We start from the raw sequence: 17,589 nt of genomic DNA, 5'->3' as shown, positions 1-17,589 counted from the left end.
CGAGACTTCTTTGTAGCGCTGATTTGCCTTTCCAGGTTGCTTGGTTGGCCAAAAAGGGCGTATGCGTTTTTTCCTGAATATAGTCAGGAAAAAACGCATACGCCCTTTTTGGCCAAGGGCATCATTGTCGATGTTTTGCCACTTTTCCTGTGCTTTAAAGGCGATTCGAATCTCCCTCCTGAAATCTCTTTCCTGCAATTCCGCCTTGCTTTCAAATCCTCTTCGTTGCCTTCCCTCAACATATTTGTGGACGAGAGTCATCATTTATAAATCTGCAGGTTTGTGAATTGCAGTGCCCCTGAGCTCCATTTTTCAACTCGCTTTCTTGGGAGCTGGCCGCAAAAGCGCAGGATTGCTTCAGGCCCTATTCTGGTCCCGGGCGGCAGGCTGAGCCTGTGGTTAATTCTTCTTCCTGATGGGAAAATAGAGTGACCTGTGCCTGTCCCAACACCTAGAGCTAGTCTCTCATTGGTTCCCCCTCTTCCCGTTCATCCTCAGGACAAATTGCAACCTGTACGGAACAGGAGGTTAAAGGTGCTGATTCTCCAAGGAGGGAGATTGCTAGTAAAGCGGCTGGAATGGCAAACACGAGCACGAGGAGATGAGAAATGAGGTGCGTTTTGAAAACCTTTCCGGATCACACGGTGTACCATCTTCTGGGTTTCTCATGCATGCTTTCGATGTAGGAAGATTCCCTTGAACCAGGAGATTTGGGACCCATGGGATGGGTACCACGCAGTATTACTTTAAAGGGTCTGCGTTTGCTCACCCAACCTCACCAAACCTCTCAGCCCCAAGAGTGTCCACCCTTATGTCTCAATCAGCTGTGGGTCTAGATATGGTCAATCCACGTGGCATCACAGCCCCTGCACGACTTTTGTAAGAATTTCTCTCTCTTTCACTGTCTTTGTTTCATGGGTTTTTAAAAGTAATTGATTTTTATACTGGGGTTTACCTGCTTTTCACTGCTGTGTTTTTGCCGCTTTACACCCACTTGACTCACTTACAGAGAGATATCAATGCCTAGGTTTTAAGATTCTTACTAGTCAGATATATTCTTGGGCGGTGAATAGGGGGTGTTGAGTCCAATTCACTGAGCAAGGAGTAGGTCTTGTCTATTACCTATTGGGTTTATGGAACGGTATCTGAGCTAATTTGAAACCTTTGTTTTATGCATCACCCCCCTCACCTTTCCCGTTAAGCAGCCATAGTGTGTTTTCTAAACGTGTTACCCTGCTCTGATTTGTAATTCAGTTCAAGGGTAGCGGTTTTTATATTCCCTCTATAAGTGATATCTTATGCTAAGTATCTTTTTCTGTGTGACTTATTTCACTTAGAATCGTCCTACCTAAATCCACTCATCTTGCTGCTACTAGCCTTATGACGTTGATTTCATGGCTGAGTGATATTCCATTGTACATAAGGACCACAATTTCTTTATCCATTTTTCTCTTTCCTGGGATATTTAAGGTGTAACGAAGTGGAGGTTCTTGTCAACAGAGCAGCCCTAAACTTTGAGGTGCCTGTGTCCTGCTGATTTTTAGTTTTCCCAATTTATACGCCCATGAGTGGAAGTGCCCTATGCTCCCTAAGCTGATTTTTTTAGATGTTTCAGGACACACCGTGTACTTCTCCAGAGTGGCTGTTGGCAATTTACATGCCGCCCATCAGCGTAGCCAGGCTCCCGTTTCTCCATGGCCTGTCCTGCATTTCTGGTTTTGACACTTTATTCAGCATGGCCCTTTTGACCGATGGGAAGCGAGACTTCTTTGTAGCGCTGATTTGCCTTTCCAGGTTGCTTGGTTGGCCAAAAAGGGCGTATGCGTTTTTTCCTGAATATATTCAGGAAAAAACGCATACGCCCTTTTTGGCCAAGGGCATCATTGTCGAGGTTTTGCCGCTTTTCCTGTGCTTTAAAGGCGATTCGAATCTCCCTCCTGAAATCTGTTTCCTGCAATTCTGCCTTGCTTTCCAATCCTCTTCGTTGCCTTCCCTCAATATATTTGTGGACGAGAGTCATCATTTATAAGTCTGCAGGTTTGTGAATTGCAGTGCCCCTGAGCTCCATTTTTCAACTCGCTTTCTTGGGAGCTGGCCGCAAAAGCGCAGGATTGCTTCAGGCCCTATTCTGGTCCCGGGCGGCAGGCTGAGCCTGTGGTTAATTCTTCTTCCTGATGGGAAAATAGAGTGACCTGTGCCTGTCCCAACACCTAGAGCTGGTCTCTCATTGGTTCCCCCTCTTCCCGTTCATCCTCAGGACAAATTGCAACCTGTACGGAACAGGAGGTTAAAGGTGCTGATTCTCCAAGGAGGGAGATTGCTAGTAAAGCGGCTGGAATGGCAAACCCGAGCACAAGGAGATGAGAAATGAGGTGCGTTTTGAACACCTTTCCGGATCACACGGTGTACCATCTTCTGGATTTCTCATGCATGCTTTCGATGTAGGAAGATTCCCTTGAACCTGAAGATTTGGGACCCATGGGATGGGTACCACGCAGTATTACTTTAAAGGGTCTTCGTTTGCTCACCCAACCTCACCAAACCTCTCAGCCCCAAGAGTGTCCACCCTTATGTCTTAATCAGCTGTGGATCTAGATATGGTCAATCCAGGTGGCATCACAGGCCCTGCACGAATTTTGTAAGAATTTCTCTCTCTTTCACTGTCTTTGTTTCATGGGTTTTTAAAAGTAATTGATTTTTATACTGGGGTTTACCTGCTTTTCACTGCTGTGTTTTTGCCGCTTTACACCCACTTGACTCACTTACAGAGAGATATCAATGCCTAGGTTTTAAGATTCTTACTAGTCAGATATATTCTTGGGCGGTGAATAGGGGGTGTTGAGTCCAATTCACTGAGCAAGGAGTAGGTCTTGTCTATTACCTATTGGGTTTATGGAACGGTATATGAGCTAATTTGAAACCTTTGTTTTATGCATCACCCCCCTCACCTTTCCCGTTAAGCAGCCATAGTGTGTTTTCTAAACGTGTTACCCTGCTCTGATTTGTAATTCAGTTCAAGGGTAGCGGTTTTTATATTCCCTCTATAAGTGATATCTTATGCTAAGTATCTTTTTCTGTGTTACTTATTTCACTTAGAATCGTCCTACCTAAATCCACTCATCTTGCTGCTACTAGCCTTATGACGTTGATTTCATGGCTGAGTGATATTCCATTGTACATAGGACCACAACTTCTTTATCCATTTTTCTCTTTCCTGGGATATTTAAGGTGTAACGAAGTGGAGGTTCTTGTCAACAGAGCAGCCCTAAACTTTGGGGTGCCTGTGTCTTGCTGATTTTTAGTTTTCCGAATTTATACGCCCATGAGTGGAAGTGCCCTATGCTCCCTATGCTGATTTTTTTCGATGTTTCAGGACACACCGTGCACTTCTCCAGAGTGGCTGTTGGCAATTTACATGCCGCCCATCAGCGTAGCCAGGCTCCCGTTTCTCCATGGCCTGTTTTGCATTTCTGGTTTTGACACTTTATTCAGCATGGCCCTTTTGACCGATGGGAAGTGAGACTTCTTTGTAGCGCTGATTTGCCTTTCCAGGTTGCTTGGTTGGCCAAAAAGGGCGTATGCGTTTTTTCCTGAATATATTCAGGAAAAAACGCATACGCCCTTTTTGGCCAAGGTCATCATTGTCGAGGTTTTGCCACTTTTGCTGTGCTTTAAAGGCGATTCGAATCTCCCTCCTGAAATCTGTTTCCTGCAATTCTGCCTTGCTTTCAAATCCTCTTCGTTGCCTTCCCTCAATATATTTGTGGACGAGAGTCATCATTTATAAGTCTGCAGGTTTGTGAATTGCAGTGCCCCTGAGCTCCATTTTTCAACTCGCTTTCTTGGGAGCTGGCCGCAAAAGCGCAGGATTGCTTCAGGCCCTATTCTGGTCCCGGGAGGCAGGCTGAGCCTGTGGTTAATTCTTCTTCCTGATGGGAAAATAGAGTGACCTGTGCCTGTCCCAACACCTAGAGCTAGTCTCTCATTGGTTCCCCCTCTTCCCGTTCATCCTCAGGACAAATTGCAACCTGTACGGAACAGGAGGTTAAAGGTGCTGATTCTCCAAGGAGGGAGATTGCTAGTAAAGCAGCTGGAATGGCGAACCCGAGCACAAGGAGATGAGAAATGAGGTGCGTTTTGGAAACCTTTCCCGATCACACGGTGTACCATCTTCTGGGTTTCTCATGCATGTTTTCGATGGAGGAAGATGCCCTTGAACCTGGAGATTTGGGACCCATGGGATGGGTACCACGCAGTATTACTTTAAAGGGTATGCGTTTGCTCACCCAACCTCACCAAACCTCTCAGCCCCAAGAGTATCCACCCTTATGTTTCAATCAGCTGTGGGTCTAGATATCGTCAATCCAGGTGGCATCACAGCCCCTGAGCGAACTTTGTAAGAATTTCTATCTCTTTCACTGTCTTTGTTTCACGGGTTTTTAAAAGTAATTGATTTTTATAATGGGGTTTAGCAGCTTGTCACGGCTGTGTTTCTGCCGCTTTACACCCACTTGACTCACAGAGAGTTATCAATACATAGGTTTTAAAATTCTTACTAGTCAGATATGTTCTTGGGCGGTGAATAGGGGGTGTTGAGTCCAATTCATTGAGCAAGGTGTAGGTCTTGTCTATTACATATTGGGTTTATGGAACGGTATCTGAGCTAATTTGAATCCCTTGTTTTAGCATCACCCCGCCTCACCTTTCCCTTTAAGCAGCCATAGTGTGTTTTCTAAACATGTGACTCTACTCTATTTTGTAATTCAGTTCAAGGGTAGCGGTTTTTACATTCCTTCTATAAGTGATATCTTATGATAAGTGTCTTTTTCTGTGTGACTTATTTCACTTAGAATCGTGGTACCTAAATCCACTCATCATGCTGCTACTAGCCTTATGACGTTGATTTCATGGCTGAGTGATATTCCATTGTACATAAGGACCACAACTTCTTTATCCATTTTTCTCTTTCCTGGGATATTTAAGGTGTAACGAAGTGGAGGTTCTTCTCAACAAAGCAGCCCTAAACTTTGGGGTGGTTGTGTCTTGCTGATTTTTTAGTTTTCCCAATTTATACGCCCATGAGTGGAAGTGCCCTATGCTCCCTAAGCTGATTTTTTTAGATGTTTCAGGACACACCGTGCACTTCTCCAGAGTGGCTGTTGGCAATTTACATCCCGCCCATCAGCGTAGCCAGGCTCCCGTTTCTCCATGGCCTGTCTTGCATTTCTGGATTTGACACTTTATTCAGCATGGCCCTTTTGACCGATGGGAAGCGAGACTTCTTTGTAGCGCTGATTTGCCTTTCCAGGTTGCTTGGTTGGCCAAAAAGGGCGTATGCGTTTTTTCCTGAATATATTCAGGAAAAAACGCATACGCCCTTTTTGGCCAAGGGCATCATTGTCGAGGTTTTGCCGCTTTTCCTGTGCTTTAAAGGCGATTCTAATCTCCCTCCTGAAATCTGTTTCCTGCAATTCTGCCTTGCTTTCAAATCCTCTTCATTGCTTTCCCTCAATATATTTGTGGACGAGAGTCATCATTTATAAGTCTGCAGGTTTGTGAATTGCAGTGCCCCTGAGCTCCATTTTTCAACTCGCTTTCTTGGGAGCTGGCCGCAAAAGCGCAGGATTGCTTCAGGCCCTATTCTGGTCCCGGGCGGCAGGCTGAGCCTGTGGTTAATTCTTCTTCCTGATGGGAAAATAGAGTGACCTGTGCCTGTCCCAACACCTAGAGCTAGTCTCTCATTGGTTCCCCCTCTTCCCGTTCATCCTCAGGACAAATTGCAACCTGTACGGAACAGGAGGTTAAAGGTGCTGATTCTCCAAGGAGGGAGATTGCTAGTAAAGCAGCTGGAATGGCGAACCCGAGCACAAGGAGATGAGAAATGAGGTGCGTTTTGGAAACCTTTCCCGATCACACGGTGTACCATCTTCTGGGTTTCTCATGCATGTTTTCGATGGAGGAAGATGCACTTGAACCTGGAGATTTGGGACCCATGGGATGGGTACCACGCAGTATTACTTTAAAGGGTCTGCGTTTGCTCACCCAACCTCACCAAACCTCTCAGCCCCAAGAGTATCCACCCTTATGTCTCAATCAGCTGTGGGTCTAGATATCGTCAATCCAGGTGGCATAACAGCCCCTGAGAGAACTTTGTAAGAATTTCTCGCTCTTTCACTGTCTTTGTTTCACGGGTTTTTAAAAGTAATTGATTTTTATAATGGGTTTAGCAGCTTGTCACTGCTGTGTTTCTGCCGCTTTACACCCACTTGACTCACTTACAGAGAGTTATCAATACATAGGTTTTAAGATTCTTACTAGTCAGATATGTTCTTGGGCGGTGAATAGGGGGTGTTGAGTCCAATTCATTGAGCAAGATGTAGGTCTTGTCTATTACATATTGGGTTTATGGAACGGTATCTGAGCTAATTTGAATCCCTTGTTTTAACATCACCCCGCCTCACCTTTCCCGTTAAGCAGCCATAGTGTGTTTTCTAAACATGTGTCTCTAATCTGTTTTGTAATTCAGTTCAAGGGTAGCGGTTTTTACATTCCTTCTATAAGTGATATCTTATGATAAGTGTCTTTTTCTGTGTGACTTATTTCACTTAGAATCGTGGTACCTAAATCCACTCATCATGCTGCTACTAGCCTTATGACGTTGATTTCATGGCTGAGTGATATTCCATTGTACATAAGGACCACAACTTCTTTATCCATTTTTCTCTTTCCTGGGATATTTAAGGTGTAACGAACTGGAGGTTCTTCTCAACAGAGCAGCCCTACACTTTGGGGTGCCTGTGTCTTGCTGATTTTTTAGTTTTCCCAATTTGTACGCCCATGAGTGGAAGTGCCCTATGCTCCCTAAGCTGATTTTTTTAGATGTTTCAGGACACACCGTGCACTTCTCCAGAGTGGCTGTTGGCAATTTACATCCCGCCCATCAGCGTAGCCAGGCTCCCGTTTCTCCATGGCCTGTCTTGCATTTCTGGATTTGACACTTTATTCAGCATGGCCCTTTTGACCGATGGGAAGCGAGACTTCTTTGTAGCGCTGATTTGCCTTTCCAGGTTGCTTGGTTGGCCAAAAAGGGCGTATGCGTTTTTTCCTCAATATATTCAGGAAAAAACGCATACGCCCTTTTTGGCCAAGGGCATCATTGTCGAGGTTTTGCCGCTTTTCCTGTGCTTTAAAGGCGATTCGAATCTCCCTCCTGAAATCTGTTTCCTGCAATTCTGCCTTGCTTTCCAATCCTCTTCGTTGCTTTCCCTCAATATATTTGTGGACGAGAGTCATCATTTATAAGTCTGCAGGTTTGTGAATTGCAGTGCCCCTGAGCTCCATTTTTCAACTCGCTTTCTTGGGAGCTGGCCGCAAAAGCGCAGGATTGCTTCAGGCCCTATTCTGGTCCCGGGCGGCAGGCTGAGCCTGTGGTTAATTCTTCTTCCTGATGGGAAAATAGAGTGACCTGTGCCTGTCCCAACACCTAGAGCTAGTCTCTCATTGGTTCCCCCTCTTCCCGTTCATCCTCAGGACAAATTGCAACCTGTACGGAACAGGAGGTTAAAGGTGCTGATTCTCCAAGGAGGGAGATTGCTAGTAAAGCGGCTGGAATGGCAAACCCGAGCACAAGGAGATGAGAAATGAGGTGCGTTTTGAAAACCTTTCCGGATCACACGGTGTACCATCTTCTGGGTTTCTCATGCATGCTTTCGATGTAGGAAGATGCCCTTGAACCTGGAGATTTGGGACCCATGGGATGGGTACCACGCAGTATTACTTTAAAGGGTCTGCGTTTGCTCACCCAACCTCACCAAACCTCTCAGCCCCAAGAGTGTCCACCCTTATGTCTCAATCAACTGTGGGTCTAGATATGGTCAATCCAGGTGGCATCACAGCCCCTGAACGAATTTTGTAAGAATTTCTCTCTCTTTCACTGTCTTTGTTTCACGGGTTTTTAAAAGTAATTGATTTTTATAATGGGGTTTACCTGCTTTTCACTGCTGTGTTTTTGCCGCTTTACACCCACTGGACTCACTTACAGAGAGATATCAATGCATAGGTTTTAAGATTCTTACTACTCAGATATATTCTTGGTCGGTGAATAGGGGGTGTTGAGTCCAATTCACTGAGCAAGGAGTAGGTCTTGTCTATTACCTATTGGGTTTATGGAACGGTATCTGAGCTAATTTGAAACCCTTGTTTTATGCATCACCCCACCTCACCTTTCCCGTTAAGCAGCCATAGTGTGTTTTCTAAACGTGTGACCCTGCTCTGATTTGTAATTCAGTTCAAGGGTAGCGGTTTTTATATTCCCTCTATAAGTGATATCTTATGATAAGTATCTTTTTCTGTGTGACTTATTTCACTTAGAATCGTCCTACCTAAATCCACTCATCTTGCTGCTACTAGCCTTATGACGTTGATTTCATGGCTGAGTGATATTCCATTGTACATAAGGACCACAACTTCTTTATCCATTTTTCTCTTTCCTGGGATATTTAAGGTGTAACGAAGTGGAGGTTCTTGTCAACAGAGCAGCCCTAAACTTTGGGGTGCCTGTGTCTTGCTGATTTTTAGTTTTCCCAATTTATACGCCCATGAGTGGAAGTGCCCTATGCTCCCTAAGCTGATTTTTTTCGATGTTTCAGGACACACCGTGCACTTCTCCAGAGTGGCTGTTGGCAATTTACATCCCGCCGATCAGCGTAGCCACGCTCCCGTTTCTCCATGGCCTGTTTTGCATTTCTGGTTTTGACACTTTATTCAGCATGGCCCTTTTGACCGATGGGAAGCGAGACTTCTTTGTAGCGCTGATTTGCCTTTCCAGGTTGCTTGGTTGGCCAAAAAGGGCGTATGCGTTTTTTCCTGAATATAGTCAGGAAAAAACGCATACGCCCTTTTTGGCCAATGGCATCATTGTCGATGTTTTGCCGCTTTTCCTGTGCTTTAAAGGCGATTCGAATCTCCCTCCTGAAATCTCTTTCCTGCAATTCCGCCTTGCTTTCAAATCCTCTTCGTTGCCTTCCCTCAGTATATTTGTGGACGAGAGTCATCATTTATAAGTCTGCAGGTTTGTGAATTGCAGTGCCCCTGAGCTCCATTTTTTAACTCGCTTTCTTGAGAGCTGGCCGCAAAAGCGCAGGATTGCTTCAGGCCCTATTCTGGTCCCGGGCGGCAGGCTGAGCCTGTGGTTAATTCTTCTTCCTGATGGGAAAATAGAGTGACCTGTGCCTGTCCCAACACCTAGAGCTAGTCTCTCATTGGTTCCCCCTCTTCCCGTTCATCCTCAGGACAAATTGCAACCTGTACGGAACAGGAGGTTAAAGGTGCTGATTCTCCAAGGAGGGAGATTGCTAGTAAAGAGGCTGGAATGGCAAACCCGAGCACAAGGAGATGAGAAATGAGGTGCGTTTTGAAAACCTTTCCGGATCACACGGTGTACCATCTTCTGGGTTTCTCATGCATGCTTTCGATGTAGGAAGATTCCCTTGAACCTGGAGATTTGGGACCCATGGGATGGGTACCACGCAGTATTACTTTAAAGGGTCTGCGTTTGCTCACCCAACCTCACCAAACCTCTTAGCCCCAAGAGTGTCCACCCTTATGTCTCAATCAACTGTGGGTCTAGATATGGTCAATCCAGGTGGCATCACAGCCCCTGAACGAATTTTGTAAGAATTTCTCTCTCTTTCACTGTCTTTGTTTCACGGGTTTTTAAAAGTAATTGATTTTTATAATGGGGTTTACCTGCTTTTCACTGCTGTGTTTTTGCCGCTTTACACCCACTTGACTCACTTACAGAGAGATATAAATGCCTAGGTTTTAAGATTCTTACTAGTCAGATATATTCTTGGGCGGTGAATAGGGGGTGTTGAGTCCAATTCACTGAGCAAGGAGTAGGTCTTGTCTATTACCTATTGGGTTTATGGAACGGTATCTGAGCTAATTTGAAACCCTTGTTTTATGCATCACCCCACCTCACCTTTCCCGTTAAGCAGCCATAGTGTGTTTTCTAAACGTGTTACCCTGCTCTGATTTGTAATTCAGTTCAAGGGTAGCGGTTTTTATATTCCCTCTATAAGTGATATCTTATGATAAGTATCTTTTTCTGTGTGACTTATTTCACTTAGAATCGTCCTACCTAAATCCACTCATCTTGCTGCTACTAGCCTTATGACGTTGATTTCATGGCTGAGTGATATTCCATTGTACATAGGACCACAACTTCTTTATCCATTTTTCTCTTTCCTGGGATATTTAAGGTGTAACGAAGTGGAGGTTCTTGTCAACAGAGCAGCCCTAAACTTTGGGGTGCCTGTGTCTTGCTGATTTTTAGTTTTCCCAATTTATACGCCCATGAGTGGAAGTGCCCTATGCTCCCTAAGCTGATTTTTTTCGATGTTTCAGGACACACCGTGCACTTCTCCCGAGTGGCTGTTGGCAATTTACATCCCGCCCATCAACGTAGCCAGGCTCCCGATTCTCCATGGCATGTTTTGCATTTCTGGTTTTGACACTTTATTCAGCATGGCCCTTTTGACCGATGGGAAGCGAGACTTCTTTGTAGCGCTGATTTGCCTTTCCAGGTTGCTTGGTTGGCCAAAAAGGGCGTATGCGTTTTTTCCTGAATATAGTCAGGAAAAAACGCATACGCCCTTTTTGGCCAAGGGCATCATTGTCGATGTTTTGCCACTTTTCCTGTGCTTTAAAGGCGATTCGAATCTCCCTCCTGAAATCTCTTTCCTGCAATTCCGCCTTGCTTTCAAATCCTCTTCGTTGCCTTCCCTCAATATATTTGTGGACGAGAGTCATCATTTATAAGTCTGCAGGTTTGTGAATTGCAGTGCCCCTGAGCTCCATTTTTCAACTCGCTTTCTTGGGAGCTGGCCGCAAAAGCGCAGGATTGCTTCAGGCCCTATTCTGGTCCCGGGCGGCAGGCTGAGCCTGTGGTTAATTCTTCTTCCTGATGGGAAAATAGAGTGACCTGTGCCTGTCCCAACACCTAGAGCTAGTCTCTCATTGGTTCCCCCTCTTCCCGTTCATCCTCAGGACAAATTGCAACCTGTACGGAACAGGAGGTTAAAGGTGCTGATTCTCCAAGGAGGGAGATTGCTAGTAAAGCAGCTGGAATGGCGAACCCGAGCACAAGGAGATGAGAAATGAGGTGCGTTTTGGAAACCTTTCCCGATCACACGGTGTACCATCTTCTGGGTTTCTCATGCATGTTTTCGATGGAGGAAGATGCCCTTGAACCTGGAGATTTGGGACCCATGGGATGGGTACCACGCAGTATTACTTTAAAGGGTCTGCGTTTGCTCACCCAACCTCACCAAACCTCTCAGCCCCAAGAGTATCCACCCTTATGTTTCAATCAGCTGTGGGTCTAGATATCGTCAATCCAGGTGGCATCACAGCCCCTGAGCGAACTTTGTAAGAATTTCTATCTCTTTCACTGTCTTTGTTTCACGGGTTTTTAAAAGTAATTGATTTTTATAATGGGGTTTAGCAGCTTGTCACGGCTGTGTTTCTGCCGCTTTACACCCACTTGACTCACAGAGAGTTATCAATACATAGGTTTTAAAATTCTTACTAGTCAGATATGTTCTTGGGCGGTGAATAGGGGGTGTTGAGTCCAATTCATTGAGCAAGGTGTAGGTCTTGTCTATTACATATTGGGTTTATGGAACGGTATCTGAGCTAATTTGAATCCCTTGTTTTAGCATCACCCCGCCTCACCTTTCCCGTTAAGCAGCCATAGTGTGTTTTCTAAACATGTGACTCTACTCTATTTTGTAATTCAGTTCAAGGGTAGCGGTTTTTACATTCCTTCTATAAGTGATATCTTATGATAAGTGTCTTTTTCTGTGTGACTTATTTCACTTAGAATCGTGGTACCTAAATCCACTCATCATGCTGCTACTAGCCTTATGACGTTGATTTCATGGCTGAGTGATATTCCATTGTACATAAGGACCACAACTTCTTTATCCATTTTTCTCTTTCCTGGGATATTTAAGGTGTAACGAAGTGGAGGTTCTTCTCAACAGAGCAGCCCTAAACTTTGGGGTGGTTGTGTCTTGCTGATTTTTTAGTTTTCCCAATTTATACGCCCATGAGTGGAAGTGCCCTATGCTCCCTAAGCTGATTTTTTTAGATGTTTCAGGACACACCGTGCACTTCTCCAGAGTGGCTGTTGGCAATTTACATCCCGCCCATCAGCGTAACCAGGCTCCCGTTTCTCCATGGCCTGTCTTGCATTTCTGGATTTGACACTTTATTCAGCATGGCCCTTTTGACCGATGGGAAGCGAGACTTCTTTGTAGCGCTGATTTGCCTTTCCAGGTTGCTTGGTTGGCCAAAAAGGGCGTATGCGTTTTTTCCTGAATATATTCAGGAAAAAACGCATACGCCCTTTTTGGCCAAGGGCATCATTGTCGAGGTTTTGCCACTTTTCCTGTGCTTTAAAGGCGATTCGAATCTCCCTCCTGAAATCTGTTTCCTGCAATTCTGCCTTGCTTTCAAATCCTCTTCATTGCTTTCCCTCAATATATTTGTGGACGAGAGTCATCATTTATAAGTCTGCAGGTTTGTGAATTGCAGTGCCCCTGAGCTCCATTTTTCAACTCGCTTTCTTGGGAGCTGGCCGCAAAAGCGCAGGATTGCTTCAGGCCCTATTCTGGTCCCGGGCGGCAGGCTGAGCCTGTGGTTAATTCTTCTTCCTGATGGGAAAATAGAGTGACCTGTGCCTGTCCCAACACCTAGAGCTAGTCTCTCATTGGTTCCCCCTCTTCCCGTTCATCCTCAGGACAAATTGCAACCTGTACGGAACAGGAGGTTAAAGGTGCTGATTCTCCAAGGAGGGAGATTGCTAGTAAAGCAGCTGGAATGGCGAACCCGAGCACAAGGAGATGAGAAATGAGGTGCGTTTTGGAAACCTTTCCCGATCACACGGTGTACCATCTTCTGGGTTTCTCATGCATGTTTTCGATGGAGGAAGATGCCCTTGAACCTGGAGATTTGGGACCCATGGGATGGGTACCACGCAGTATTACTTTAAAGGGTCTGCGTTTGCTCACCCAACCTCACCAAACCTCTCAGCCCCAAGAGTATCCACCCTTATGTCTCAATCAGCTGTGGGTCTAGATATCGTCAATCCAGGTGGCATAACAGCCCCTGAGAGAACTTTGTAAGAATTTCTCGCTCTTTCACTGTCTTTGTTTCACGGGTTTTTAAAAGTAATTGATTTTTATAATGGGTTTAGCAGCTTGTCACTGCTGTGTTTCTGCCGCTTTACACCCACTTGACTCACTTACAGAGAGTTATCAATACATAGGTTTTAAGATTCTTACTAGTCAGATATGTTCTTGGGCGGTGAATAGGGGGTGTTGAGTCCAATTCATTGAGCAAGATGTAGGTCTTGTCTATTACATATTGGGTTTATGGAACGGTATCTGAGCTAATTTGAATCCCTTGTTTTAGCATCACCCCGCCTCACCTTTCCCGTTAAGCAGCCATAGTGTGTTTTCTAAACATGTGTCTCTAATCTGTTTTGTAATTCAGTTCAAGGGTAGCGGTTTTTACATTCCTTCTATAAGTGATATCTTATGATAAGTGTCTTTTTCTGTGTGACTTATTTCACTTAGAATCGTGGTACCTAAATCCACTCATCATGCTGCTACTAGCCTTATGACGTTGATTTCATGGCTGAGTGATATTCCATTGTACATAAGGACCACAACTTCTTTATCCATTTTTCTCTTTCCTGGGATATTTAAGGTGTAACGAACTGGAGGTTCTTCTCAACAGAGCAGCCCTACACTTTGGGGTGCCTGTGTCTTGCTGATTTTTTAGTTTTCCCAATTTGTACGCCCATGAGTGGAAGTGCCCTATGCTCACTAAGCTGAGTTTTTTAGATGTTTCAGGACACACCGTGCACTTCTCCAGAGTGGCTGTTGGCAATTTACATCCCGCCCATCAGCGTAGCCAGGCTCCCGTTTCTCCATGGCCTGTCTTGCATTTCTGGTTTTGACACTTTATTCAGCATGGCCCTTTTGACCGATGGGAAGCGAGACTTCTTTGTAGCGCTGATTTGCCTTTCCAGGTTGCTTGGTTGGCCAAAAAGGGCGTATGCGTTTTTTCCTCAATATATTCAGGAAAAAACGCATACGCGCTTTTTGGCCAAGGGCATCATAGTCAAGATTTTGCCGCTTTGCCTGTGCGTTACAGGCGATTTGCATCTCCCTCCTGAAATCTGTTTCCTGCAATTCTGCCTTGCTTTCCAATCCTCTTCGTTGCCTTCCCTCAATATACTTGTGGACGAGAGTTATCATTTATAAGTCTGCAGGTTTGTGAATTGCAGTGCCCCTGAGCTCCATTTTTCAATTCGCTTTCTTGGGAGCTGGCCGCAAAAGCGCAGGAATGCTTCAGGCTCTATTCTGGTTCTGGGCGGCTGGCTGAGCCTGTGGTTAATTCTTCTTAATGATGGGAAAATAGAGTGACCTGTGCCTGTCCCAACACCCAGAGCTAGTCTCTCATTGGTTCCCCCTCTTCCCGTTCATCCTCAGGACAAATTGCAACCTGTACGGAACAGGAGGTTAAAGGTGCTGATTCTCCAAGGAGGGAGATTGCTAATAAAGCGGCTGGAATGGCGAACCCGAGCACAAGGAGATGAGAAATGAGTTGCGTTTTAGAAACCTTTCCCGATCACACGGTGTTCCATCTTCTGGGTTTCTCATGCATGTTTTCGGTGTAGGAAGATGCCCTTGAACCTGGAGATTTGGGACCCGTTGGATGGGTACCACGCAGTATTACTTTAAAGGGTCTGCGTCTGCTCACCCAACCTCACCAATCCTCTCTGCCCCAAGAGTGTCCAGCCTTATGTGTAACCCAGCCGTGGGTCTAGATATGGTCAATCCAGGTTGCTTCACTGCCCCTGAACGAAATTTTTACTAATTTCTCTCTATTTCATTTTATTTGTTGGGGTTTTTTTGTAATTTATTTTTAGATTGGGGTTTAGCTGATTTTCACTGCTGTGTTTATGCTGCTTTACACCCACTTGACTCACTTACAGAGAGATATCAATACATAGGTTTTAAGATTCTTACTAGTCAGATATATTTTTGTGCCGTGAATAGGGAGTGTTGAGTCCAGTTCTCTGAGCAAGGGGTAGGTCTTGTCTATTACATATTCGGTATATGGAACCGTGTCTGAGCTAATTTGAAACCCTTGTTTTATGCATCACCCCACCTCACCTTTCCCGTTAAGCAGCCATAGTGTGTTTTCTAAACATGTGACTCTGTTCTGTTTTGTAATTCAGTTCAAGTGTAGCTGTTTTTACATTCCCTGTATAAGTGATATCTTATGATAAGTATCTTTTTCTGTGTGACTTATTTCACTTAGAAACATTGTTCTTGAATCCACTCATCATGCTGCTATTAGCCATATGACATTGATTTCATGGCTGAGTGGTATTCCATTGTACATATTAGCACAACTTCTTTATCCATTTTTCTCTATCCTGGCATATTAATGGTGTACTGAAGTGGAGGTTCTTGAAAACAGAGCAGCCCTAAACTTTGGGGTACCTGTGTCTTTTTGATTTTTATTTTTCCCAGTTTATACGCCCATGAGTGGAAGTGCCCTATGCTCTCTAGCTGTGTTTTTTAGATGTTTTAGGAAACACCATACACTTCTCCAGAGTGGCCGTTGGCAAATTACATCCCGCCCATCAGCCTAACAAGGCTCCCTTTTCTCCCTGGCCTTTCCTGCATTTCTGGGTTTTACACTCTTTTAGAATGGCCCTTTTGACCCCTGGGAAATGAGACTTCTTTGTAGTGCTCATTTGCATTTCTGGCTTGCTTGGTTGGTGAAAAAAGGCGTATGCCTTTTTTCCTGAATATATTCAGGAAAAAAGGTGTTCGCCCTCTTTGGCCAAGGGCATCATTGTCGACGTTTTACCGCTTTTCATGTGCTTTAAAGGCAATTCGAATCTACCTCCTGAAATTTGTTTCCTGCAATTCTGCCTTGCTTTCAAATCGTCTTTGTTGCCTTCCCTCAATATATTTTTGGACGAGAGTGATCATTTATAATTCTGCATGTTTGTGAATTGCAGTGCCCCTGAGCTCCATTTTTAAACTCACTTTTTTGTGAGCTGGCTGCAAAACCGCAGGATTCCTTTAGGCCTTATACTGGTTCCGTGGGGCAGGCTGAGCCTGTGGTTAATTCTTCTTTTTGATTTGAAATTAGAGTGACCTGTGCCTGTCTGAACATCTAGGGCTTGTCTCTCATTGTTTCTCCTCCTTCCCCTTCATCCTCTGGACAAATTCCAAAGTCTGTGCAACAGGATGTTGAAGGTGCTGACATCCTCAAGTGTGGAGAATGTTAGGAAAGAGGCTGGAGGGGTTAACCCGACAACCAGGGGATGAGGAGATGAGGTGCCTTTTCCAAAATCTTCCTGATCCAACCGTGTACCATCTTCTGGGTGTCACAGGCATGTTTTAGCTGTAGGAAAGCTCCCATGTATGTAAGGAGAACACCAGGGATTTTTTCAAATCAGTGTCTCCCCGAAACCCAATCTTGGGAATTTTTAAGCTACTGGTACATGTATGTTCATTAAGGGACTGGGCTGTAGGCAGAGTCCGAACTTTAGAGGATTGAAGTCTTCATGGTCAGAAACGCTCACCATCGGCCTCCTTTAGTTTCCATTTTATCTGTAGTTGATAGATGATGTCGATATAGATATCTATTGTTTTTCAGATTATTTCCCCTTAGGGGTTATTACAAAATATTGAGTATAGTACCCTGTGCTATACAGCAGTTCCTTGTTGATGATATATTTTATACATAGCAGTGTGTATATGTTAATCCGAAACTGTTAATTTATCCCTCCTCCCACCTTTCCCCTTTGGTAATAAAAAAATACAAGATTTTATACTTCTCAGAAATCTAGGAGCTGAAAGCGAGGTATCATTTTCAATGGAAAATCATTCAAAACAAGATTGAAACTTCAGCCAAGATTAGTAGATCCACATCCTTGGAAAGAAATCACTGCATTTCTCTAATGTTGACCTGACAAATACGACAAACCCCTCCACTGAACTTGCTTATAATAAAGTGATGGAAATATCAAATGGAAGTGTTAGAAATACCTTATTTTACACGAGCCTTATACACTGCTCTATGTTAACTACAGTTTGGCTCACACATATGTTCATTGAAGTTACAATATTTGGCTCACACATCTGTTCATTGAAGTTACAATGTTCTCAAATTCTGTTACTGATCCTGCAGAGTCGGCCCCAACAAGGGTCCCCCTGCCCAGTGTCATTGGAGCCAACAGATCGAGACTGAGTTTGGTTCAGAAGCAAAGGAAAACTTTATATTTTGATCAGAGAATGGAGAGGTGAGAGCGTGCGCTCCCCCGCGGGCTGTGGGCCGGGCTGCTGTGTAGGGATCCCGTCAGCGTCAGCAGGAGGGATGGGGCGGAGCTCTCGAGGTCTGGGTTGGCTGGAGCTCAGGCTCTATGTGGCGGAGTCTGCACAGGGCCCTGAGAGCTGAGGTGTCGGCCCAGCCATTTTGCACTAGGAAATC

This window comes from Balaenoptera physalus (assembly GCF_965194825.1).
Source record: "Balaenoptera physalus genome assembly, chromosome: 14".
Taxonomy (NCBI): Eukaryota; Metazoa; Chordata; class Mammalia; order Artiodactyla; family Balaenopteridae; genus Balaenoptera; species Balaenoptera physalus.
This window is presented reverse-complemented; position numbering follows the sequence as displayed.